General features: G+C 43.4%; 1 pseudogene; it reads left to right on the forward strand.

Moving 5' to 3' along the window:
• Window positions 1-23499: 23499 nt before the first annotated feature.
• Window positions 23500-23617, forward strand: LOC124753076 (annotated as a pseudogene).
• The last annotated feature ends 3352 nt before the right edge of the window (window positions 23618-26969 follow it).

Here is a 26969-nt window from a genome sequence, read left to right on the forward strand (position 1 = left end):
ACGTGTATAGTGAACTGACCTCCACTAAAGGCACACCACTCAACAAAGCAACAGCATTGACTGTGTCATGTGCTCTGCACGAAGATTTCCTACCGCAGGTTGGAGAAAATAATATTGGACAACAGTCCACAGTTCATGACATGTATTCGTAGTTGTGATTATGGATAACCATCAGCTGTATAATGGAATGGCGGCAACTGAAATTTATGCCAGACTGGGACATAAAACCTGATTTGTCGGTTATTACAAGTGGTCGCCTTACCATTAGGCTATCCAGGCATGACTCATGGCCGGACCCAGACTTCCATATGCCACCAAACATGTGTCTTCAATCTGCACTCGTACATTCATTATGTAAATTCCCATATGGGGGAGATGTTTTAATTGGAAGTCACTCGCCCAGTGTCAGCAGATAAATATGATATTGCAGTGCCTGTGTTATTCACAAGAGACATGTCTGAAGGAACATTGCACCATACTTATGAATATCATTTCCATAGTTCAGGCCGGAGAGATGGAAAGATGTGCTCATAAGGCATAGGACTGAATCTATCTTCATCTTATCACTTCACCCAAGTTCAAAACCGGATGAACGCATTATTGGAGAGCTAGGGAATCTTTGTAGGATCTATAGCACCAAGCAACAAGCTACGAGGGAGATTTTCTTGAAAGAGCTCTAGGATGTCATGTATGAGGTATCTCATGGAGTAGCAATCCTTATGAGAGAAGTCATGAACTTCCTGCTGAGGACGCGAAGACAGCATCAGAAGATAGTGGAGTAGGCACTCTTCGAGATCCAGTTGGTAGCAAGAAAGAGAAAAAAATGGTCTGACAAGGAGACACAGATGCGAAAATTTTATTTCTGGCAAAAGGTCTTGTCAAATCTTTTTGGTTTTCTAACAAGCAGGAGCTACAGTTCCATTAGTTCTTCTCTGTCTACAATGGACACTTTCACATACGGAGGATCACGCATGTGGTAGAACTAGAGTGTTTGAGAGCAAAGAAGTCGATTGGTGTCCCCGGCGTGTGTTATGTGAAATATTTTGTTGAAGAGAAAGGTTTAGTGAAAGCTCAGTTTTGCTAGGATTAGGTTATTTTGTATCTTTGTTGTGTACATAAATTAGAATTAGGATATAACTTTTTTATGATTATCTTGCTGGCCATTAATGATTACCAGTGGCATGTTGTCATCATACATAACAGTGGTGTCAACCCGCTTACAAGAACCAGAAGAAGCTGTGAATCTGCGGTCCTGCCTATAGCAAGTTACAGTGTTAGAAGAAATAGTAGATGTGTTGCATGTTCACATAAAGGGGATTGTCATAAAATCATTTGTGTCTTGAGCACTTAGGGGCATGCTCCTTGTTAATATCATCAGCCTGACTTACGTGGGAGATGCAGCCATGTTGTTTGAAAGTGTGGGAATCTAGTTTGTTTTTGTTTCTAAGCCTAGCTGGCTTTCCGTCATTGATGATATCAAGAGGAGCTTGCTCTGTTGACTGTGTATGCACTGCACTAGCGTTTCGATGGTGTTTCGTCGTGTATGGCCACACCTGAGATTCCACTTTCTCCATGATATATGATGCTGAGGGGCCACTATGCATGGCCCAGGCGGCAAATGCATCAGGTTAATCTTTGTTGGAGTTGTGAGATTCTCGCAGAAGTGCCATGTCACTGTACATGTGGAGTCACTGGTGTCATGCTGCATGTACCGTGGAAGACTTTATGAACAGCAACTTCACGGCTGTACCATGACAGAGGTTTGACAAGGACTAAGGTACAAGCAAACCATAGTTTTTTGATGTCAATTCAGTAACATTTAGACAAAAAGTAAAGCATGGATATTTATTGTACTTTTGGTTATCCATGCGCTAGGACTAAGGCAAGTTTGCAAGTTTTAGTGATCAGCAAATCTCATGATGACAAAAAAAAGGAAGCAGGAACATAAAGCTTGTCCTGACTTGCCTGCAAGAAGACATCATACCCAGAAGTGACATCAAGAGATGGAGGAAGCCATCAGTTTGGTAATCATAATGGGTCATTATTATTGTGTATGTACTGATATTTTTTCCCCTTTTGAGTTCACATCTGGTCAGTGTGTATGTAGAAAGTACCCCTTGTGCTCTGCCCAGGATAAGACATGTGATACTCAATTCAGTTTTCGTTGTCTTGTTTTGTACTTCAGAATAAAGTTCACAGGTAGTTCGGCTGGCATACTATGACGAGTACTATGTCGCTCATGGGGTACCACATGTAGCAGTTGGGTTGTAATTCATAGTTAGGACAGAATTTACGGTACCTCATCAGGTGGCAGTTATTTCTTACTAGGTCTGTACTCACTTTATTGCATGTTAAGTTGTACATCTTCTTAACCCACATTTTAATATGGTAAATAATAAATTAAGTTCCATTATTTTGGTAACAGTAATCATTATGTACTAACTAGTGTAACTACATGCACTCATACTGATATGATAGTCTAAAACGGGCCCAGAGGGATTAGTCACGTAACACAAGAGGATTTTTATGCTACACTTTCAACACCTTGGAAATAATTTTGTATGTCTATTGTTATATAGTGCAGGAGGTTTTATTTATATGTGTACTATATTTTGAAACAGCATAAAGATAACCCTTTTATCATAAGTAATGTGGTAGTATGTATTATTGGCCTATTTGTAAAGTTTGGTTTCTTATTTTCTATTTTCTGTATGTTGTATTGTCGTTGTACTCGTATTATGTATAAACCACACTTGCATAAGAACTGTGCCGACCCAGCCCAGAGATGTGAGACAACACGAGTGGGACACAGACTGGTTTCTGAAGAACAGAGGCAGGAGCCGGCGCATCTGCAGGGGAGTGTGCGGGGCAGCCGTCAGCTCATCTGAGCGTGGGAGCAGACGACCCACTTTCTGGTCGGCTTACAGTCGTGTTCAGGTGAAAGGGAACCTCGAATGGCACAGCTGGCTGCTGCCTACCTAGACTACAACGCCGGAGCAGCCGAAGGACGAGAGATCTGCCACTGTGGCAGCCCACTTCATGGTAAATTCCAGTGCGGTAGACAGTCTGACGTCTGGGCAGATGCTGACAGCAGAAACAGCCACTGCACTTTGACAGTGATCCAAGACAACTCACGAGCTTTTCCCTGGCTGGAGGCTACCACTAAGTCGCTACAGCGACAATACTCGTAGAGACACTCTGAGTGCCTGAACATTACTGTGACTTTCTTTGTACTCGACCTAGTGGCCAGCCTGTAATCATACACAGCTCTGTGCTAAAATATAGTCAACTCGGAATTATATACTGTTTCTCTTTTTGTGAGATTAGCCCTGAGCCATCGGCCACAAACGTGGTACAGATCAGCTGCTCACTTTCAAGTAAGCCAGTATAGCAACAACACACCAGCTATGCTACTTCATTCTTGCCTTCATTTTGTTCACATCTGAGGAACATACATCTCGCTGTCACCTGACAAATGATAAACAACTCCAAAGCAGAGACATGGATGAAGAGGTCTGCAGGGAGAATGACACCTGCGATGTGTCACCGCCAGAGAGTCAGAACGCTGAACCACCACAACTCTCAACCAGAGTCTCAATACTGAAATACATTGATGTCACACGGCACCGTCCCACGCCAAGAGCCATTTTGTCCTGCCCACGGTGCCATTAGCGTCCATGACGGGACGATTACAGGCGCTGCTCATTTTTGCCCTCTGCTGTTCCACAGCCAGAGCTACACCTACAGGGTGGCACTCCCCATTGCTTGTGTGCTTCATAGTCTTCACACACACGCCGACCAACATGTTTCACATGTTTCCTTGGACAGCGATGACTGAATGAGAGGTTCCAAGTCTTGTGTGTTAGTGCAGTGCTCTATGCTTGCGTGTGATGCTTTTCTCTGGTTCTGGAATCGTCAGGCTCTGGGTCTTTCATTTCACGCCATGTCAAACTGCTGACCTTGCATTCCACAAATACATGATGAAGTGTCTTCTATATATCACATAACCACGTGTCTTCATTTCATATGGTTGGTTTTGTCATTTTTTTCTATCATTGTTTTTTATGTGGTTTAGCATTTAAGGTCTCATCTGACACATAACGATTTTCTTGCCACACATGTGTTCACACTGCATGTTTATGCAGGCACTTCACTGGTAATTTTTTTTTTTTGTTTCTTGTCAGCCTTACAGAATACACAACAACATTATTACTTTTTTGTCACACTTATGTCGCAATTTAAAGTATTTCTCGTCGAAATTTGTCATAATGATCCATTACATACGTGATACATATTTCTATCCGCTTTATGGTAGTTTTTGTCGCTGTACACACAATTCAAATTTATCATTTTTGCTATTGGCATCATGAATGTTCACACAACTTATCCACATTGTTCTTTTAATAAATAACTTAGCTGTATATTGCATTTCATACCACCGTCACAACAAAGGAAATTTATTGTCTACAGTAAATTGCCTAATAATAAAATAATAAATAATTGTATATTTTTGATTATTAATGCAATATACGAGGGTTGCCCAGAAAGTAATGCACCGCATTTTTTTCCCAGCCGAAAACAATGCTACGAATGCGAAACGTTACGTATGTATTATCTGAAGTCTCCTGGGTGATCGCGCCAAGTTTCCGTCACTTCAGACAGATAACGTCGCTGGAGGACAGTTTCAAAATGGCATCTGTAGGTGATGTACGTTACAAGCAAAGTGCCGTCATTAAATTTCTCACTGCACAGAAAGAAAGTTGTGGGGAGTATTCACAAACGCTTGTGCAAAGCCTATGGGTCATCTGATGTCGACAGAAATACGGTTAATCGCTGGGCACGGAGGGTGAGGTCATCAGAAGGTGGTTCGGTGGAGCTCCACGACTTGCAGCGGTCGGGAGACCACCCACGGCTGTCACACCTGACCTAGCCCCCCCCGGACTTCCACTTGTTTGGGCCATTAACGGATGCTATTCGTGGAAGACATTTTGAGGACGATGAGGAGGTGATTCACACAGTGAAGCGCTGGCTCCGCCACTAGGACAAGGGTTGGTACCGACAGGGCAGACGCGCCTTTGTTTCGCGCTGGAGGAAGGCCTTAGAACGGGATGGAGATAACGTGGAAAAGTAGGGCGTGTAGATAAAATACCATTCTTTCGTGTGTGTAATTCTCATTGTGTTGAACAAAGAATTGTTGAAGAAAAATAATGCATGGGCAACACTCGTCCGTACATACAAAAAAACACCTGACGCTTTGGACTGTTGTCGATGTTGCAGCGCTCGTGTGTGGTCTGGCATTGTCACGATGAAGGAGAATGTGCTCCATGTGTGGACGATCTCTCTGAATTCGAAACTCGATTACAGCACGCTGTTTCTTATGCGCCGACATAGTTACATTACACGACGCCATGTTACACGCTACAATTTGGAGCCCTCTGGCGACAGAGGGCGTCAAATATGAAGGCGTAAAGAATAAAGGTGTAGAATGTTAATAACATTTGTTTTATTTAAAAAGCTCTCAGAGTTTCCGCATAAAAATACGGAGACATTGCCTTTCGTCACGCCTTCTTATGATTTCGGTCCACTTATTAATTTTACCAGATCGAGTCCCAAATATTTCTTTCGAACTCACTGAAAGCTTCTTGGTTTGCTCTCCTCACAATCATTTTCGCTTCATTCTGTTCTGTTTGTCGATACAGCTGTTACTTCTGTTAAATCTGTGATGACCTCTCTTTGCCTTCGTAGCACTTTGGTAACATGGCTACTGAATTACAGTGGTCTTCCCCATTGAGCCGTGGTAAAAATTTCTGTTTTGAAGAGCGCGCCTCAGCGCATAGTGTGGAGCAGTCGCCCTCCGTTTCTGACGGTGACTCCGCTGTGGCAATCGCAGCTTTGGTGTCTCCCTCTGGTGGGAAAGGGGAAAGGTTGCCCGTTCACGTGCATTTAAGGGGCGCTATGAGTTCGCCAGTGGGTCAGTCTGGTCAGTCGGAGTCAGTCTGGGTCAGTCTCTCGTCCCCAGCTTGCTAGTCTGCCTCTCGTCCCAATTTGTGAGGTAGTTGGTGTCTGTCAGTCGTCCGGAGTGCTAGTATGTCTTTCGTTCGGATCAATCTTTAAGGCCGGATAAATGAGAGTCTTTCCACTCCGCCAGTAAGAGAACTCAGCGAGTGGTCGCCCGTTCGGGGCTTAGTTCCGGCATCTGAGTCTGCTCGGGTTGCTCATGCAATGGTCATTGGCGGTTGGTTCGATCGGTTGGTCGCTCGCGCACTGAGACACAAGATGACTTGTCCGCCAGCCGGCCGGAGTGGCCGAGCGGTTCTAGGCGCTACAGTCTGGAATCGCGCGGCTGCTACGGTCGCAGGTTCGAATCCTGCCTCGGGCATGGATGTGTGTGATGTCCTTAGGTTAGTTAGGTTTAAGTAGTTCTAAGTTCAAGGGGACTGATGACCTCAGAAGTTAAGTCCCATAGTGCTCAGAGCCATTTGAACCACTTGTCCGCCTTGAGCGTCGGCGCATGTGAGGTCGCCACGTGAGTCCAGTGGGCCGCGCCGTATAGCGAGTGGTAGTGGCTTCGCGGTCGACACGAGAGAAACAGGAGTCAAACCACGAAATCGGTCTGGCCGGTGCGAGCTGCGACGCCGTGATACGGTAGATCGGCGCGCCTTCCTGCGTCCGTTGAAGCGGTTGGCAGCGGATGGTTCGGGAGAGCGATTTGGGGGTGTGACGCCAGGTCTTCTCCAGAAATCTCAGTTTATTAGAAGTTAAGTGATTGGTGATCTGTTGTTTCATTTACTTGTTAAATTCTTCTTGTTTTCTTGGTCACCAGCCGCTTTGTTTTGGGGTCGTCCCACCATTCTTCTCCGTTTGCCCACCTGCGGGAAGGTGGTTATTTATGAATTGGGTGGTCCGTTTTTCCCTTGTGGAGTAGGGGCGGGTTAGAACAACCTGCGGTTCGGGTTATTCGGTAATCTCCCTATCAATCTGCCGTACGTTAGTAGTTGGCTCTGTCATGTTTGTCAGATTTGGTGTGTTAACGAATTTATTGCTTGGAGTGTAACGGCCTAATTCCTGAAATATGTTTTGATCTAGCCTATCATCTTGAGAGGCAGTATCTGTGTACTGTAGAGCATGTTAACTTGTTTGGCCAACCTTTTATAATTTTATATAAGATTGCATTTCATGGGCTTTTATTTAAATGGTCATTTTAGTATCTGAAGTTGCCACCCATCCACCGTAAGGCTTTTCTTAGAAGTTAAAATCAAGTTGCACCTTCGGTGGCAAAGTTAATATTTTAATTTTGGTGTTTTGTACCATTTCCATCCCTTCTACGGGGTTCATAGTTTGTGTGTTTGTGAGTTGTTATAACTTTTAGTTTAAAGTAATCTGTAGTCTTTCAGAGGTTGTTGAGAGCGGTCGTAACTACGCCCGTATCAAAAGGGAGCGGCAAAGTTCTCAGCCCGAAAGCTCATACAGTCAAAAATTTGTTTCTTTCTGCCTCTGAATAAATTGTAACTTGATATTTAGAGGGTGCTTTTGATTATAATTTTAAATCTGTTTCTTTTAAAAAATGCTTTAGTCACCTTAAAGTAAATAAATTACAGTTTGTTAAAAAGGAATTTGCTTATGACTTCATCAGTTACTCCCTGGCAACTACTACCACGCTCACATAGTGTGATTAAATGTGTTAATGTTCTTGGTGAATCGCTAATAAGTAGGATAAATTCTCAAGAAAATTCTTTGAAAATAAACCACGGTTCACCCATCTCTAACTACCTTTCTTAGTACATTCAAATCCGACGCGTACTGTAGAATGTTTTAGAATTTTATTTCCATTCCTGCTCCTTCCAGTGCCGAGTTAACTATTCTTGGGTGCTATAGCAGGTGTCCTTCTCATCTGTCCCTTCTTCTGGTAGTTTTCATAGATTCTTCTTCATTTATTCCTTTTAGTGCAGTACCTCTTAGTTTAATATTACATTTGTCTACTCTGTTTTTAAAAGAGTTCGATAACACTACATTTCAAATGTTTCCAGTTTTTTCTCTGTTTTTCCGATTGTCCACAATTCGTTCAATGCATTACAGTGACAGAGAGAGGTGGCGCAGTGGTTAGCACACTGGACTCGCATTCGGGAGGACGACGGTTCAAACCTACGTCCGGTCATCCTGATTTAGGTTTTCTGTGATTTCCCTAAATCGCTTCAGACAAATGCCAGGATGGTTCCTTTGAAAAAGGAGACGATCGACTTCCTTTCCCGTCCTTCCCTAAGCCGATGGGACTGATGACCTAGCTGTTTGGCCCTCTCAACCAACCAACCAACCAACCAACAAACAGTAATGCGTGCTTCAGGCGTCCACCTTAGGAACGTATTCCTTTCTCTACAGTCACAAACGTTATGAAATTATCCTTAATTTTCTTCAATTGAATTGTTTCACTCGTACTTTTTATATTCCCCTAGCAAAACTGGCCTTCATCCAGTACGTCTGCAGTTTTTATTACGATTTTTCTGTTTATTATTCTCTTCATCAGTTCACAAGAGTACTTGTGACTCAGACCAATCATTCAATATTTTTACATTTATGTAACGATAATATTTCTCTGAAAATTTTATGGTAATCACACGTTTCATCGATCTTTGACACCAACTCAAGTAACCCAGTTCCTACGTCTCTCACAGATTTCAGCAACTCTGAAGATATGTCATCGATTCTATTGAGGTCAGATGTTTCAGTGCTCTGTCAAACGCTGATCGCATTACTGGATCGTCAAATGTCTTCCACATCAACTTGCTCCTCCAGTCACACTTCAGGACGATTCCTTTCAACCGCTTAGGCTTTCGATGTACTATCATCCGCCTATCCTGTCAACTGCATTTAATAGAGATTTTCCATATGCAGCTACAGTACTTCATGTCTGGAAACAAATACTGTGATGCAAGAGCCACATTCCATTGGGGTGGGGTGATGGACAAAATAGGATGACATAGGAAACGGACAGGGAGAGGGAGTGGAAGAGATGGACAGAGAGAAAAAGAGTTGAACAGAGAGAGCAGAGAGGAGGAATGGGACAGAGTGAGGAGGAGATGAACAGAGAGAAGGGGAGGGAAGAGGTGGGCTGAGAGAGAGGAGACAGACAGAAAGAGGGGAGAGGAGAAGGTGGACACAGAGAGAGGGAGAAGGAAATGGACAGAGAGAGGGGGAGGGGAGCTGGACAGAGAGAGGGGGAGGGAACACAGACAGAGAGGGCGAGGAGGAGATGGAAAAAGAGGGGGAGGAGAAGATGGAAAGAGGGAGATGGGGGAAGCGAGATGGATATAGAGAGGAGTGAGGAGGTGGTGAAAAGGGAGAGAGGAGGAGGAGAGTTGTGCAGTATATTTGACAAATGCATAAGTGCAGATAAAAAGCTAGTTCTGTTATAAATACACTCCTGGAAATTGAAATAAGAACACCGTGAATTCATTGTCCCAGGAAGGGGAAACTTTATTGACACATTCCTGGGGTCAGATACATCACATGATCACAATGACAGAACCACAGGCACATAGACACAGGCAACAGAGCATGCACAATGTCGGCACTAGTACAGTGTATATCCACCTTTCGCAGAAATGCAGGCTGCTATTCTCCCATGGAGACGATCGTAGAGATGCTGGATGTAGTCCTGTGGAACGGCTTGCCATGCCATTTCCACCTGGCGCCTCAGTTGGACCAGCGTTCGTGCTGGACGTGCAGACCGCGTGAGACGACGCTTCATCCAGTCCCAAACATGCTCAATGGGGGACAGATCCGGAGATCTTGCTGGCCAGGGTAGTTGACTTACACCTTCTAGAGCACGTTGGGTGGCACGGGATACATGCGGACGTGCATTGTCCTGTTGGAACAGCAAGTTCCCTTGCCAGTCTAAGAATGGTAGAACGACGGGTTCGATGACGGTTTGGATGTACCGTGCACTATTCAGTGTCCCCTCGACGATCACCAGTGGTGTACGGCCAGTGTAGGAGATCGCTCCCCACACCATGATGCCGGGTGTTGGCCCTGTGTGCCTCGGTCGTATGCAGTCCTGATTGTGGCGCTCACCTGCACGGCGCCAAACACGCATACGACCATCATTGGCACCAAGGCAGAAGCGACTCTCATCGCTGAAGACGACGCGTCTCCATTCGTCCCTCCATTCGCGCCTGTCGCGACACCACTGGAGGCGGGCTGCACGATGTTGGGGCGTGAGCGGAAGACGGCCTAACGGTGTGCGGGACCGTAGCCCAGCTTCATGGAGACGGTTGCGAATGGTCCTCGCCGATACCCCAGGAGCAACAGTGTCCCTAATTTGCTGGGAAGTGGCGGTGCGGTCCCCTACGGCACTGCGTAGGATCCTACGGTCTTGGCGTGCATCCGTGCGTCGCTGCGGTCCGGTCCCAGGTCGACGGGCACGTGCACCTTCCGCCGACCACTGGCGACAACATCGATGTACTGTGGAGACCTCACGCCCCACGTGTTGAGCAATTCGGCGGTACGTCCACCCGGCCTCCCGCATGCCCACTATACGCCCTCGCTCAAAGTCCGTCAACTGCACATACGGTTCACGTCCACGCTGTCGCGGCATGCTACCAGTGTTGAAGACTGCGATGGAGCTCCGTATGCCACGGCAAACTGGCTGACACTGACGGCGGCGGTGCACAAATGCCGCGCAGCTAGCGCCAGTCGACGGCCAACAGCGCGGTTCCTGGTGTGTCCGCTGTGCCGTGCGTGTGATCATTGCTTGTACAGCCCTCACGCAGTGTCCGGAGCAAGTATGGTGGGTCTGACACACCGGTGTCAATGTGTTCTTTTTTCCATTTCCAGGAGTGTATGTGGTATTCCATATCACTTTACTCTTATTTTTCTTTAGGCTGCTAAAACTCAAGACTGTTCGTAGCTACAAGATTACAGTCTATGTCCACACCTGGACAAGCTTTGCGGTACAGGATTCGATTCTTAAATCTTTGTCTAAGGATAATACTGTACACAGAAACTGTGCCACAGTCCTGTGTGTTCAATGTATTGGTATCAGTGACATGGTATTATAGAGAAAAATATCTTTCTGGATAGTTTAAAATGAGAATGACCTACGCCTTTTTCCAATTTCTTGTCACTGTACTACATGACACACCACTCGTAGAACTGATGTGCAACGATGCTGGTATCAGTGGTCTCGTGAATATTCTCACATCGGTAAACGAGATTCTGGATGTGCATGCGCCACAGACGTCCGCCAGGATCGTCGTATTTTAAGGGCATCAGTGACAGATCGTACAGCTACCACAGCACGGGTAAGATGGTTTGTGAGCCCAGACGTGTTAACACGAATTGTTGCGAACTGATTATTAGCAGCATGGCTACGGGAACATGCACCTCTAACCCGTCTTCCACTCACGCCGCATCGTCGAGGTGCATTCCTTGACTGATGCCGTCACTGCATCACTTGGAAGATGGAATGGCGCGCCATGGTCCCCAGAGATGAAAGCAGATTCTGCCTCCACGCAAGTGGTGGTTGTTTGCACGTACAACATAAATCTCGTCAGCGCTGCCTCACAGTGTGCATTAGCCCAACTCAAGCTTGCCCCGCCCAGACCAAATGTCTGGGGTGCGACAAGCTATAACTCTCGTTCATCTCTGGTGTTTCTGGAGAAGACGCTAACCAGCGATCGGTACGTGCAAAATGTGGTCAGATCCATTATTTTGGCATTCTTGCAACAGGAAGTGATGTGTGGTTCCATCAGGATAAAGCTCGCCCTGATACTGCACGTGAAACTCAACGTGCTCTGCAAGGTGTGCAGCAAGTTCCCTTACCAGCATGATCAGCAGGCTTGTCTCCAATCGAGCAATTGTGGGATGTGGTGAAAGGAAAAGTGACTTGTGCGATTCATCAACCAAAAACTGTTACAGAACTACCTGAACAGGTCGAGCAGGAGTGGGATAATTCACCCCAGGACAGTATTCGCCATCTATGCGATCGGCTGGACGCCAGAATCAGTACCTGCATTGGCGCCCTTAGAGGCTACACCATGTACTAATATGGGTGCTTCAGCATGGGTTGGTTCCTGGTATCTCAAAAATGCTTTTGCTATTAATCTGTAAATGTAATCATTTTATGCACTCTAAATGCACTGCTGCAAAAATAAATCTTGAGTGAAATGTAAACCTCTAAAAGGGTGAACTATTTTCTTTTTGGCAGTATGCATTCCCAAATTATTTCACTGAGGATGACAGTAGCATGGTTCATTCACCGAACGAATGCAGAAATGACAAATATTGAGATAAGCGACCATGCTATAAAAAAATAGCTAAAATTGCAGAGTAGAAGAACGGCTTCAGGACGTCAAAAGATAGCTGTTCGATTCTACACTGATCGTCATAAAAAGAGCTGCACTCAGAAGAACAAGGAAGATTGTCATCATTGTTGTCACGCAGGTAAATGGTGCCATACATACGAAATGATTACACCCACAATACGTGCGTGTTAATATGGCGTCGGTCTTACATGGTTGTGAATAAAAGCATCCAGATGTCATTGAATGGTGCTGTATAGGTCCATGTACCATGCAGCTATCACAGAGCACTTTTGGAACACTAACAGTGAATGGGCACCATAAGATATCGCTCCCCACGCCATCATACCAGGCTGGCGGAATGTGTGATGGGAGACCAGAAACCAGCCCTGAGAAAGACAAAGGGAATGTAATGATGTCTGTAATACACTGAAAACAATAATGCAACAGGTCTCAGGTGCTTGTTTACACGATCAAGTTGTTTTACATATTAAAAGTAATGCAAATGTAGTCTATGAGCAACAAATGATGCTGGATTATGTCCGTCTATTATACAGGTTTATGGATGCTTGTTGATTCATTGTCATGGTACGTAAATGGTATGTCAAGGTACTATCCAGAACACTTTCACCTGAAGATGTATTCCGATGGTCATGAAGATGATCACCTACACATTATGTTCCCCAATCCGTAACGTATGCAGCTTAATCTTATATGACTTATAGTTTAAATCCACAACAGAATGAACTAATTGTTTTTCTAACCAGTAATTTGCAAATACAAAGAATTCTCGAATTTTAATATGCATCTAATCTTTTCTCTAAGCTATTTCTTTTACGGCTTTAACGATTAGCTCCGTTCCTTCCTGCAATTCTTCTAGCTGAGAGCATATGGTAATTTTAATTTTTCCTTTTATTTCTTGCGTTGCACTATTGTTAAAGCGTTGTGTCTTCTATGTCATCTTGGGTGTACATTGGCAACTATTCTTCTCCGAAATCTTGCAGAATTCCTGTATAGAAATTTAAGTTTACAGTTTTTTCAAACGAAGTACTGTTAAAAACAGTTATTCTATTAGTTTTGAACTCTGCAAATGGCTTTTCTGTTGCTAGTTGCATAATATCCAGTCTACCATATTTACATTCCATATAACCATCCTTTTTAAGCAGATCAAAATGGGAATTAATGTTTATAAACAGATTTCTCGTGTATTTTTTAATACAATAAACGCCCTTGAATCTATTAGTTTCTGCGAGTACTCCAGTGTGTGACCACTCTCCAGTGATGTTCAAGATATCCTGTATTCCCCATTATACCAAGATTTTTCCATACACTGTGTTTAAAGTAATAGGTAAACCCTGCTTTCATATCTGCAATTGGTTTTCCTTTTTCCAACAGCAGTTTATATCCTTCCTTTATGATAGCTCGTTTCGTCTGTCTTTAACGCAGAATGGTGTAAGCCTCTGTTATACATGTACTCTTTTTCTTATGATCTGTGGGATAACATTATTTGTAGGAACTAGACCAAATTCAGCAATATTTATATTTGTCAGTATCGTGGAGAACAATGTTCTAAAATGAGAAAAATATGTTTCTCCAGCTTTAATATAACATTTTTGTGTGATACTTATGTCGACATTGTTGGAGCCTATGTTAAAAATTTCCCCACGGTTCACAGGTCAATAATTAAAACTGTAGCAGACAGAACATAGTTTATACCCTTTTCGTGGCCTTGGTTGTCTCAAATGGTTACTTTTATGCCAGTCAACTTTTGCTGCATTCTTATTGATGTAGCAGACAAATTGCAGAACGCTGTTAAACACAACACAGCTACTGTTCCGTAAGCTATCTGATAATTTATGTCATATAGAAGCAGTTGGCACAGAGTACAGCAGAGGACACTGTAAATAATGTTTTGTGGCATTTAATACACTTTAACTTTCTTCCATAGGATCAAATACACCATCCGTTCTGTAGTTCATACTGTAACTTTCAGTCTGGTAATACCATGTCCTTTAGCCAAGGAAGACATAAAAGTATCTTGTAGCTGCATGTCTGTACACTTAATAAACATTACCGATATGTTTTTTCGCTCCTGGGCTTATGGTCTGACATGTAAATATGTTATATATCTTTGCTCTACAGATGGAGACCATCTACATTAAACAGATGATTCCAACTTCGTTATCATCATTTAGAATCACAGTGCTGTTTCCTTGGTAGTCTCCTTGAAACAGAAGTCAATGTCTGATGTTAGGTAGATAAAAATCCCAGCGTACTCTTTCCTTACATCCAGTCCTTAAGATAACAGTCATCTACACATAGCTGCTGCATTATGCGATGCAGTTCATCCATTAGTACAGATATTTTAACATAAAAAATTCCATTTTGTATAGTACAGCCACAGGATTTTTATATTCCTTGAAATGGTTTCCAGTGCTTCCTTGCCGACTTTTTACAATAAGTCTCTTTCTGCCACATTGTGCCTCCTGCGTAGGAGAAATGATAGCTTCAGACCACCAGGGTGGCCGAGCGGTTCTAGGCGCTACAGTCTGGAACCGCGCGACTGCTACGGTCGCAGGTTCGAATCCTGCCTCGGGCTTGGATGTGTGTGATGTCCTTAGGTTAGTTAGGTTTAAGTAGTTCTAAGTTCTAAGGGACTGATGACCTTAGAAGTTAAGTCCCATAGTGCTCAGAGCCATTTTTTTTTTTTGATAGCTTCATCTCGACGCCGTGTCTCGCAAATATGAACGTCGAGAATTTACCATGTAGATAATTGTTAGGTATACAACACATTTCCTTCTTTAGCATACAGACTACCCATTATTTAACTGTTCTTGGTAGACCCCTTGATCGCAGATTTTGACTACTGTAATGTTGTCACAAAATCGTTCTATAATTGGCATAAGCACATTTAAATTATTCTTACCAAGGAACACACCACTTTCAGTGTAATTTAATGTTACCTGTGTCAGTAACAAGATGCTCCAGTCTCGCTAATAATAACCACAAACCCAAGCTTTTATTCGTTGGTCTTGTCCTCCTCCCTAATAGCTAAGGAATGTTTAGCACTTTGGAGGTAGCCATGTTGACAGTTTTCATTACCACAGACTACTGACTAGTCGTGGCTATCAACACGTCTTATATAGAACACATAAAGATCCAAGGTGTTGGTAATTTTTGCTGATGGGGCAGACTTTGTGTTGACAACGTAATTTTGCTGCAGAGGCAGAATTTTTGTTGGTGTGGCTGTGTATCAGGTTACAGTAGAGCGAGCATTTCGCCGTGTAAGACCTTCAGGCTATGGTTCACGGTCCATTACTCCTGTAAAAAGAATTAGATGCTTCTGAAGCAGATTTAAATTGTAAGTTCAAAACTGAGCTGGTTGTTATTAAAACTACAACAAAAAAAGAGTTTTTTCTGTGTGTAAATGTATATGCAAATTCAATAATATTTTTGTATATAAATTTGTTTTCCGCGGTGTAGATATTGTGTTGGTCGACTTCCCATGGTGCGCCACACACCGCATATATTGCTGCAGAAGACGAGGTTTCAAATAGCCCTGTAACAAGCCGTCGCCGGACCTTGCTCTCTCAGAGCTCACCGTCACCAGGTTCGCCACCAGAGGACACCATCATCTCTTCGACTCAATGCAGGCGAATATAACACGTCCTGCATCTTTTGAAGTGCTGCACACCGGGCTGTGCCCCAGATCTGAGAACAGATGGATCTAGCACGATGCTACTAATTTGATAATAATCAGCAAGCGATTGAACATTGTATTGACAGTCAGTGATCCACATTACTATTGAACTGTCAGAGTTTGGAACAATTGCATCAAATAATAAAAAGAGTTATGTATTTATCTTATTCATCCGTATATATTGTAAACAGTGTAAATAAAAATGTTCATTTAATAAATACTGAAGTGTCTGTGCTGCCTTATCCGCATATGGGCTCAGCATTCTCTTGTTCACTACCCTGCCAAAAATCCTAAGAAGTTTATTATTTATGGTGATCTGCATGTGTCTTTTGGATGACGACACTGCAAAGTAACTGAAACTGGGTGGTTGGTTGACCTTTATAGTGGTTGAAACAAGGTAGGAGCTTTGCAAAGCATTGATTATTACTTGAATTTCGCAATGGCTGTGAAAAATAAAAGCTGGCCGGTGTGGCCGAGCGGTTCTAGGCGCTACAGTCTGGAACCGCGCGACCGCTACGGTCGCAGGTTCGAATCCTGCCTCGGGCATGAATGTGTGTGATGTCCTTAGGTTAGTTGGGTTTAAGTAGTTTTAAGTTCTAGGGGACTGATGACCTTAGAAGTTAAGTCCCATAGTGCTCAGAGCAATTTTTGAAAAATAAAAGGAAAGACCCAATTGCATAAGAAAACATTCCACCAGTTGAAATAGACATCCACAAATTGTACATTTCACAGATTTGGAGACAATTCATGCAATTGTTGCGTGGGATTCTACAGCAAGCACTGTATCTTGGGAATACAGCGCACGGGATCGTATTCGATTCCACAAAAGAATTAAAAATATAGGCCGAAGTGTAGAGCCAGTATTACGTCTGCGTAACAGAATGCAGCGTGCAGTGTCCAGATAGGCGCTATCTAAGCACAGAGACGGTCAATTACTGACAAGTATTGCGGTTTGTAAGACAGGCACAGACTACTACGAGCGTCTTAAAGAGTGAAAAAACTTTTTACTTCAAAATCGTTGCATAGAGATGCAGAGTATGCTTACCTGTTCCCTGTCGCAGAGATTGAGTTTCATTGATTGGATACCTCGAAGACCGTGTTTCTCGCTAATGCGGAAAACCCAAAATGCAATGCTGGATCAACAACGAGATGGCAAAATGGTTCAAATGGCTCTGAGCGCTATGGGACTTAACTTCTGCGGTCATCAATCCCCTAGAACTTAGAACTACTTAAAGTTAACTAACCTAAGGACATCAAACATATCCATGCCCGAGGCAGGATTCGGACCTGCGACCGTAGCGGTCGCGCGGAACGAGATAACACTTGTTGGCTAATGTTTAATAACCACATTTTTGCTTACTGACTCGGCATGGTGGAGCTACAATAGCTTGTCGCTGATGCTACACCATTAGAGTAGCCGTCATCATTGCTGGCAGATGCAGTGTAAACTGGCCGTCGTTGTCCCACCCAATAGCATGCAAGATAGTGGTGACCACCCTGAAAAGCTTATGTATCTATGTACTGCATGTAATTCAGAGGCAAACATATTTTTGAACACAGTACTATTTTATCCAAATAAACTTACTGTCTGATTTTAATGTCAAACTGATTAAATTCAAAGGTATGAATGAGTGTGGATACAACTCAGATATAAATATCTTACTCTGTTCCGCATAAATATCTTTGACCATGGCACGTAACAAAACGAAAGTTTTGTAGTTTCACAGCTACATTCTGACTGGTGGTTCATTTTAATACTGTGCTGTGATTACCTGGAGAGGGAGGAGGGAGGGGAAAGGAGGTGTGGCTTGTCAGACGATGACGTCGTTGGTAACGATGATGGTGTTACTGGTAAGAGTGATGACATCAGTGATGAAGAGGACGGGGCTTGTGACATCATGCGAGGGCAGCTCCTGATGCGCTCGAGATAACCTTCATAACAGTCAGTAGATGTCTGAGGGTCAAAGTGTTCTGGATAATACCTTGATATACTACTTACGTGCAGATCAAAGCACTTTATTTGTACAATGTTTTTAAGTGCTATTCATATGTTGACAAAACATTACACAGATCTGATAGACAGCTGTCACTTCGAAAAAAGGAATTTCTGTACTTATTGAATTTCATCCAGTCGCCGTTGTCAAATGTTCACCGACGTTTATACCTTTACCAGAGGAGGTAAAGGCCTTTGTCAAGCACCTTGCTACGCACTGTTAGAGAGTTATCTATTATTGTGATAACTTCGCCGCAAACCGCAATATTCGTTATATCGTTGAAGTATTTTCACAAAAAGATTTCAAGTACTGTTAGAAAGGTACATCCTGTAGTCAAAAAGTCTATTTACTTCTAAAATTCGTTAGATAAAGAAATACAAGTGTTAAAAATACAGAAAAGTAGATTGCCATTCGCCTATTGTCACTTTCCAGAAACTTCTAGTCGATAATTAGAACTATTTACGAAATATTCTGGATGTCGAAAGTGTGAATATCGATTAAATTGGATTTTGCAAACGTTATTGGAGATGTGAATCTTTGAAATGCAAGATCGCTTTTTACGTCATTGACCAAATGGAGCAGACGCCGTATTGGAATATTTTTTTTTCTATAACTAAAGTCCTATGTTTCACAGATTTTGTGTCAAAAATTTCGTGCTATGAAACTATGCTGTTTCAAGGCACATCTATTCAAAATTCATCTTTTTCTTTTTTTGTAATATAATAAGTCGAGAAATGGCACGTACTGACTAAAAATGTTGCCAAACATCTAGGTTAAAAGGTGTGAGGGACAGTAAAATCTCTCTAGATATGTTACTCATCCAGAGGCTGAGTGGAGATTACGTACACCATCATCGCTTGTGACCCCTCGCCTGCCTCATTCGAAACTATGCTCTCACCTGCAGCCACGTCTCGCCTAGAGCGTCAGATCTCGGGGCATCAGCGTGTAACGGTCCAACTTGTTTTTTACACTGCCCAGACACGTTAACGTGAACACCTGTTCAAAGTCTGAACAACCACGTGCAAGAAGTACAGGAAGAGCCAGCGAGGTTCTGGACCGTACCGATAGGAGTGTCATTGTGGCCGAGCGGTTCTAGGCGCTTCAGTCCGGAACCACGCGGCTGCTATGGTCGAAGGTTCGAATCTTGCCTCGGGCATGGACGTGTGTGATGTCCTTAGGTTGGTTAGGTTTAAGTAGTTCTAAGTGTAGGGGACTTATGACCGCAGATGTTAAGTCCCATAATACTTAGAAACATGTGAACCATTTTTTTTTTTGCAGTAGTATCGTGCAAATTCCAGCCTTCGTCGCCAATGAAAAGCAGAAGCAGTCAGCATGGGTGCATGAATCAAGCGCCTGTTGCAGAGGCGCAAGCGCAGCAATGTTCGCTGAACGGTCGTTGAGGAGATACTGTTGGTAGCACCTTGTTCATCCGGGCGGTCAGTTGCTTAATAGTTGCACGTCTACTCATCCCCACCGTTGTCCGGAGCCGTCGTTCATCCCTGTCATCTATGGTCCATGGTGCACCACAGTTACAATGGCGCCGGTTTCGATAGTACCATTTTGCCATGCATGATGTACATTAATCGCGGCGGCACACAAAGAGTTTACGAAGTTAGGTTTTTCGGAAATGATTCAGGTCCTGAGACCCGATGACAAAGTCAAACGCTTTGAATTTTCGGCGCGGTTGCAACAGCTCATAGAAGAGGATGCGTTCAGTGTGAAACTTGTTTTCAGTGATGAAGCAACATTTTTTCTTAATGGTGAAGTGAACAGACACAATGTGCGAATCTGGGCGGTAGAGAATCCTCACGCATTCGTGCAGCAAATTCGCAATTCACCAAAAGTTAACGTGTTTTTTGCAATCTCACGGTTTAAAGTTTACGGCCCCTTTTTCTTCTGCGAAAAAAACGTTACAGGACACGTGTATCTGGACATGCTGTAAAATTGGCTCATGCCACAACTGGAGACCGACAGCGCCGACTTCATCTTTCAACAGGATGGTGCTCCACCGCACTTCCATCATGATGTCCGGCATTTCTTAAACAGGAGATTGGACAACCGGTGGATCGGTCGTGGTGGAGATCATGATCAGCAATTCATGTCATGGCCTCCACGCTTTCCCGGCTTAACCCCATGCGATTTCTTTCTGTGGGGTTATGTGAAAGATTCAATGTTTAAACCTCCTCTACCAAGAAACGTGCCAGAACTGCGAGCTCGCATCAACGATGCTTTCGAACTCATTGATGGGGACATGCTGCGCCGAGTGTGGGAGGAACTTGATTATCGGCTTGATGTCTGCCGAATCACTAAAGGGGCACATGTCGAACATTTGTGAATGCCTAAAAAAACTTTTTGAGTTTTTGTATGTGTGTGCAAAGCATTGTGAAAATATCTCAAATAATAAAGTTATTGTAGAGCTGTGAAATCGCTTCAATCATTTGTAATAACCCTGTATTTCCTGCCTGTAGTCTTCGACAGGAGAAGACCATTAACAGTTGGGAAGACCTACTACTGTATCCCGCATGAAAACTAGAAATCTTGCATATGACGTTTCAGTTCGAGTGTTAACAATAGCAACAACTGGCTCTCAGGATACCCAGATATGCAAAAGGTGAATTAACGAAATTTTGTTGAACTTCTTATAATATAACGAAAAGCTGAAACGGCATTTAGAATATTCTTTTTATGTTAACTGGAGTGTAAAGTCTAATACAGAATTATTTGACTGGGTCTCCTTCAAAGATGCTCGTGAATAAAATAAGATAGGAGATAAGTGAATCGAATTTTGTCCCACTTATTCTAGAAAAAGCAATTGATGTACGTAATTTCTCGCAGGTCTCCTCAACACTTCGCTAAGTGCCAGCTGTTGGTAAGGTATACAATAGTTTTTTTTTTAATACACGAACACGCTCAGAGTTAACAATGGAACTGCAGTTATGGTTGCTCATTCGAATGGATGGCAATCAAGAGTGATAAATACGTTTCCCACTGCAATGTTCGCTCGCCATTTCACTTGTAAACTGAAGTGCTATCACAAATCATGTCAATGATCTTGTTAGTGTTTTTCCATGTCAACCAAAAGAAACTGGGCTCTAGCTAAGGAAGTAAAGAAACGACTGGCTCAAGTTGCCACACGGTTGACTTCTGCACATAGTTTGGTGAAAACCTTATATTGTAGTCTAATGGTGTCACTTTTCAACACGATAACTGATCCATATGAGTGGGACGAGGAAGCCTCTTCTATTGCTCTTAGATCTTAAGTCAAGTTGCAAGTCAATTTCGTTCTACATAATTTGTGCATATAGTTTCCCTCTCACTGACGCCTTACTGGATCTACGAACTATACTCGCGTGCTTCGCAACTGCAGTTAAAGAAGGGCCTATGCACGCCGTCATTTTTGAGAGTTCAGTACCTCAATCGCTTAAAACCAAACCTTTGTAGGATCACTTTGACAACAGATCCGTTTTGTCTTGCCAAGGAGTCAAATATAAATGAAACCTATCGAAAGAAGCAAAGCAATTTCTTTAATTTTTTATACACAAAACGAAACCAGTGAATTCGAATGTCTTAGCAAAGTAAATTCAGCTTGTCTTGTTTTCGTAGGGATGAGACTGCGGCCCTTAATTCTGTCACTGAAGTAATCTTCCGTAAATACTTCTTCCACTGAGGTAAAAAAAACTAATAGCGCCATCTATTTGTTCTTTGATGTACTACGCCCGCACTAAGGTAAACATCAGAACTAATAAATTGAGCAGACTCTGAAAAACTTTAAGTTACGATATCTTTTTTCCGTGATCCGATTTTGTTGAGATAATGCTATACGTTGCTCCAAGCTTCGCTCAAGTTACCTGTGGAACCCCGTGAAGATTCGTCTCTTACTTTTGGAGACTAGCGTGTTCAAACAGACAGACACGACATAAAACATTTTTAATCATGGTATCTTTTTCTCCGTCATCCGATTTAGATTAAATAAAGCCTTTACGGTGCAACAGGCTGCACTCAAGTTAACTGGAAAAGCCCCACGAAATTTCGTCCAGTGGTTTTGGAGATTAGTATGATCCAACAGACAGACACGAAGGTTTCGCAGTTTTATTAACTGGTGTGGAACACAAGCCAGAGCTTATGATATTGGCTAATGTGTAATAAAAATTAGTGAATTCCGAGAATTGTTGAAAACCAAATGTGACAGCTGTAAAAGAAAATGGGAAGGAGTCATTTACGGCGACCATGTGGATGAACCAGTAACCAAACGTCCTAGGTATGATGCTGGGGTCAATTTGGAGACAAACGTTGTAAGAATATACTGCAAAATTTTGGACACAGTGATGGGACAATTGTAAAGTAGATTCAGCAACTTGGGCTTTGTTATTTTTGGAACTTTTAAATGTACATAATTTTGATCAATATAAAAATAATAACAAACTGCTACAGTCTTTTGGTTGTATTGTTCTGTTTCCCTGCTTAAGATCACAGCAGGTGGTTGTGTATATATTCGGAGAAATACATCACAGAAAAGTTTGTGATTTATTGAATTTTATTGTTGAATGGACTTCAGACTGGATATTGTGAAATTGTAAAACTCTTTGAACTTATTCTATTATCGTATCCAGTGCCTCACTTTTGAGAATCTTTTCAGCCACAAAAAGTACAGAATGGCTTACAAACTTTGCTGTTTTATCTTTTGAAAAGAATTTCCTGCGGCAGCTGAGGTTTGAGTTCTGGTGACCAAAGAATTCACCAAAAAGGTAATTTCGTATTCTAAAAAACACGTTTTGTTCTTTTGTAAATGCTTACCGTAACGAATAGTAGACACTGGAGGCAGCCGGGCGGACGCCCTCGCCTCGCTTGAGTATGGACACGTCGCGAAGAGCCTGGCGCACAATGAGAAGCTTGCCGAAAACTAATGGACCCTTGCAGTCATTAACATGGAACGTCAAGACACACTCGTGAAAGCATGTGAGTTCTTCTGGCCTGGCAGCAATCGTTTTACCTGCCTTAGAAAGCAAGAACGTGTGGACAATTCCAGCACACCACAGCTGCTGGGAGGAGCGTACATAAAGCGCGAAGAATTCGCACAGGGAGGCGTGTGAAAGAAGTCAGCCTTCTTAAAAAGACATTTTTGGTCAGTAATAACGTTCCTTATAAATCACGATCACCAGCAAACCCTGAGACGAAGCCCAAACATGAGTCTGTTCAGGCCTCAAGAAGAGAGAGCGGTTACAAGGAAGTGTTGTGTGGCTGCATTCACAACAACTTCGGAACGTAAAAAAACATCAGAAGAATGCTCCACCAAGGCTAATGAAATCGTGAGGGAGAAGCCGGTTACCGAGGCACACAGCAGCCCACGCAATATTGGAAATTTCCACTCTGCACGGAGAGACACGGTCGTGAAACAGCGATCAGTCATTGGGCGGCATTGCAAATTGAGTCCGCCAATGACAACGCCGCGACAGGTGCAAAATTTCGAGGAATCGTTGAGCTGAGACGTGGGTGAGTGGTGAAGAGGACAGGCAACGGCCTTGCAGCGGTGGATACACCGGTTCCCGTCAGATCACCGAAGTTAAGCGCTGTCGGGCGTGGCCGGCACTTGGATGGGTGACCAGCCGGGCCGCCATGGGCTGTTGCCAGTTTTCGTGGTGCACTCAGCCTCGTGATATCAATTGAGGAGCTACTCGACCGAACAGTAGCGGCTCCGGTCAAAGAAATCCAGCATAACGACCGGGAGAGCGGTGTGCTGACCAAACGCCCCTCCTATCTGCATCCTTATCTGAGGATGACACGGCGGTCGGATGGTCCCGATGGGTGAAGAGGAAAGTCGGTGAGACAGTGCGGAAGGAAGAGAACACAGGGGCTCCTTCATATGTCGGCAACATCCACCTTCCGACACCGCCATAACGCTGCTTCAGCTACAGCAACACACGGCGACCTGTCGGCGTGGAGACCGCTGCGGGCCCCCGCTGCAAAGCCGCGGCATACCGGAAGGGCAGGCGACTCGCGCCCTACCGACGCAGCGCCTGCCACCGACAGCACTACACGACGAATGTTTACGAATAATGGTTCAAAAATGGTTCAAATGGCTCTGAGCACTATGGGACTTAACATCTAAGGTCATCAGTCCCCTAGAACTTAGAACTACTTAAACCTAACTAACCTAAGGACATCACACACATCCATGCCCGAGGCAGGATTCGAACCTGCGACCGTAGCAGCAGCGCTGTTCCGGACTGAAGCGCCTAGAACCGCTCGGTCACACCGGCCGGCCACGAATAATGGTGAGAAGATTCGTCGCTGCCTCTTTCCCCTCAGTACCTGAGCCGTGGCCACGCCCAGTCAAATCGGCCCTGAGATTTGTAATTTTGTTTTCTTTTGTGTAAACGTTACTGAAATGAATACATTTCTTTCATGTTTTAATCTTCTACGTAATCTGTTCCATTCATGCATCAACCCCTTAATGTCACAACCGTTTGGATTTGATTTCTTTTATTTACTGATGTCACTTAATTATTTGCTCCAAGTGTGGGGCGATCTCATGGGTAATCTTCATGTTATGTGATGTCACGGACAATTTTTCGAGCTTTCTACATTTTTGGCGCCCAAAATGGGGCGATCTCGTCGGTAATTTGCCTGTTATGTGATGTCACAAACAAAATTCTCGCGTTCACAACACTTAGACGCAATGCGCAAACTTCAAGCTCCTAGTGTCTCTGCCGACCAGTGGTTGAGGCGATTATTTTATTTAATAAGAACTTCCCGTTCCTGCGCGCTTCATAAATAATATTGTTCTGCTTCGATTGAACCGTCCAACAAAAGGGGGCCGAACACAAAATCTCCGACAATGCGCGATGGACAATTGGTTCAAATGGCTCTAAGCACTATGGGACTTAACATCTGAGGCCATCAGTCCCCTAGACTTAGAACCACTTAAACCTAACTATCCTAAGGACATCACACACATCCCTGCCCGAGACAGGATTGGAACCTTCGACCGTTGCAGCAGCGCGGTTCCCGACTGAACGCCTAAAAGTCTTCCTGCGGCCTTAAATGCGCATCTGATTTGTCTCCATCCACGTTATTCCTGGCATGATAAAGATCCTTCGCCCCGCGATTGTAAGAAAGCTTAATATAATAAAGTGCTCAATCTTAGAGTAATTAACATTCCTTATAATAAATCTCATGCTTTGAATAACGGATTAACTCGTAACGAACTTAATCAAGTTCATCAAAGTCATACCCATCAATACATACAATAAAAATTCCGTCACAGCACTAAGTTTGTTGCATACATTCTGAAAATTTCAGTTACAACCACTCCGCCTCGCAAAGACTTACTGACCTTCACAAAAAACAAACAGTAGGAAGTTCATTTTCGGATATGTCACAACTGGACTTGAACACTGTACTCTGAAAATTTCACGAGAGATGGGCTTTATGCAGGTAAAGTTTCTAAAGTTGTGCAGGACTTTGTATTCTGATGGTGTGATTTGGACTTGATCGTATCTGAAGCCAGAGAATAAAAAGTGAACGTCGCTTTTTTTGCGGTGGTTCAGCATCTCGCGAGTCAGGATGACTTTGTGTCTGATGTTAACATGGCTGCTTGGGTGCTAATACACTGCATTATAATTATACAAACAGTGCTGCGCATAAACTGATATGATACTAAACATTAAGTTCTATCATCCATGGCTACATCACACACTTCGTACAGTGATACGAAGCCTACGGTCGCTAGATGCTTTAGAATCACTTTGTATAACCAGAACTTGACATGATCCAACGAAACTACTGCTTGAGGACATAGAACCTGCATAATTAATAAAATTCATTTGGAAAACACTGTTTGCAACTGTATGTTTAATAATAAATTACTTTTTCAATCATTACATTCACGATGTGCGACCTGCGCTTATAAGCTGTGGGCTATTTTTCTCAGAACAGATTCATGTATCAAGTACTTTAAGTTACAGACATCACATATCTACTGGTAAGAAAATGGATCACTGTTCTGTTAAGGTTCGTACATGGAAGCCTAGCCTGTGCGAAAATTGGTTTGGCCTTTTCTCACATAATATCCTGCGAACAACAACTGAAGGGCAACAGGCAGATTTTATATTCCTAGATTTCCGGAAAGTGTTTGTTACAGTGCCACACTGCCGCCGCGCGGGGTAGCCTTGCGGTCTAGGGCGCCTTGCCAGGGTTCTCGCGGCTCTCCCCGTCGGAGGTTCGAGCCCTCCCTCGGGCATGGGTGTGTGTGTGCTGTTCTTAGCCTAAGTTAGCTTAAGTTAGATTAAAGTGTGTAAGGTTAGGGACCGATTACCTCAGCAGTTTGCTCCCATAGGAACTTACCACAAATCAAAAAAAAAAAAAAAAAAAAAATTCCACACTGTAGACTGTTGACGAAGGTCCGAACATACGGAATAGGTTTCTCAGATATGTGAGTGACTCAGACTTCTAAAGCAATAGAACCCAATAGGTTGTTGAGAATAGCGAGTGTTCACCAGAGAGAATCGTACTGCCAAGTGCGCCTCAGGGAAGTGTGATAGGACTGCTCTTATTCCCTACATACGTAAAAGATCTGACGGATAGGGTGAGCAGCTATCTGCGACTGCTGATGACGGTGTAGTATTTGGGAAATGTCGTCATTGAGTGACTGTAAGACGATACAGAATGACTTGGACAGAATTTCAAATTGGGTTGATGAATGGCAGCTTGCTCTAAGAACTAGAAAATTTTAAGTAAATGCAGATGAGTAGGAAAAATAATCCGCTAATTTTAGGATATAGTGCTAGTGGTGTACTGCTTGACTCATGCATGTATATTAAATACCTGGGTGTAACATAGCAAAGCCACACGAAATGGAACAAGCCCTTGAGGCCGATTGTAACGAAGGCCAATGGTGGATTTTGATTTATTCTGAGGTTTTTAAGAAAAGATAGCTCCTCAACAAAGGAGACCGTGCAAAGAACACTTTGGCGATCCATT

Source organism: Schistocerca piceifrons, unplaced genomic scaffold (genome assembly GCF_021461385.2).
Source record: "Schistocerca piceifrons isolate TAMUIC-IGC-003096 unplaced genomic scaffold, iqSchPice1.1 HiC_scaffold_520, whole genome shotgun sequence".
Taxonomy (NCBI): Eukaryota; Metazoa; Arthropoda; class Insecta; order Orthoptera; family Acrididae; genus Schistocerca; species Schistocerca piceifrons.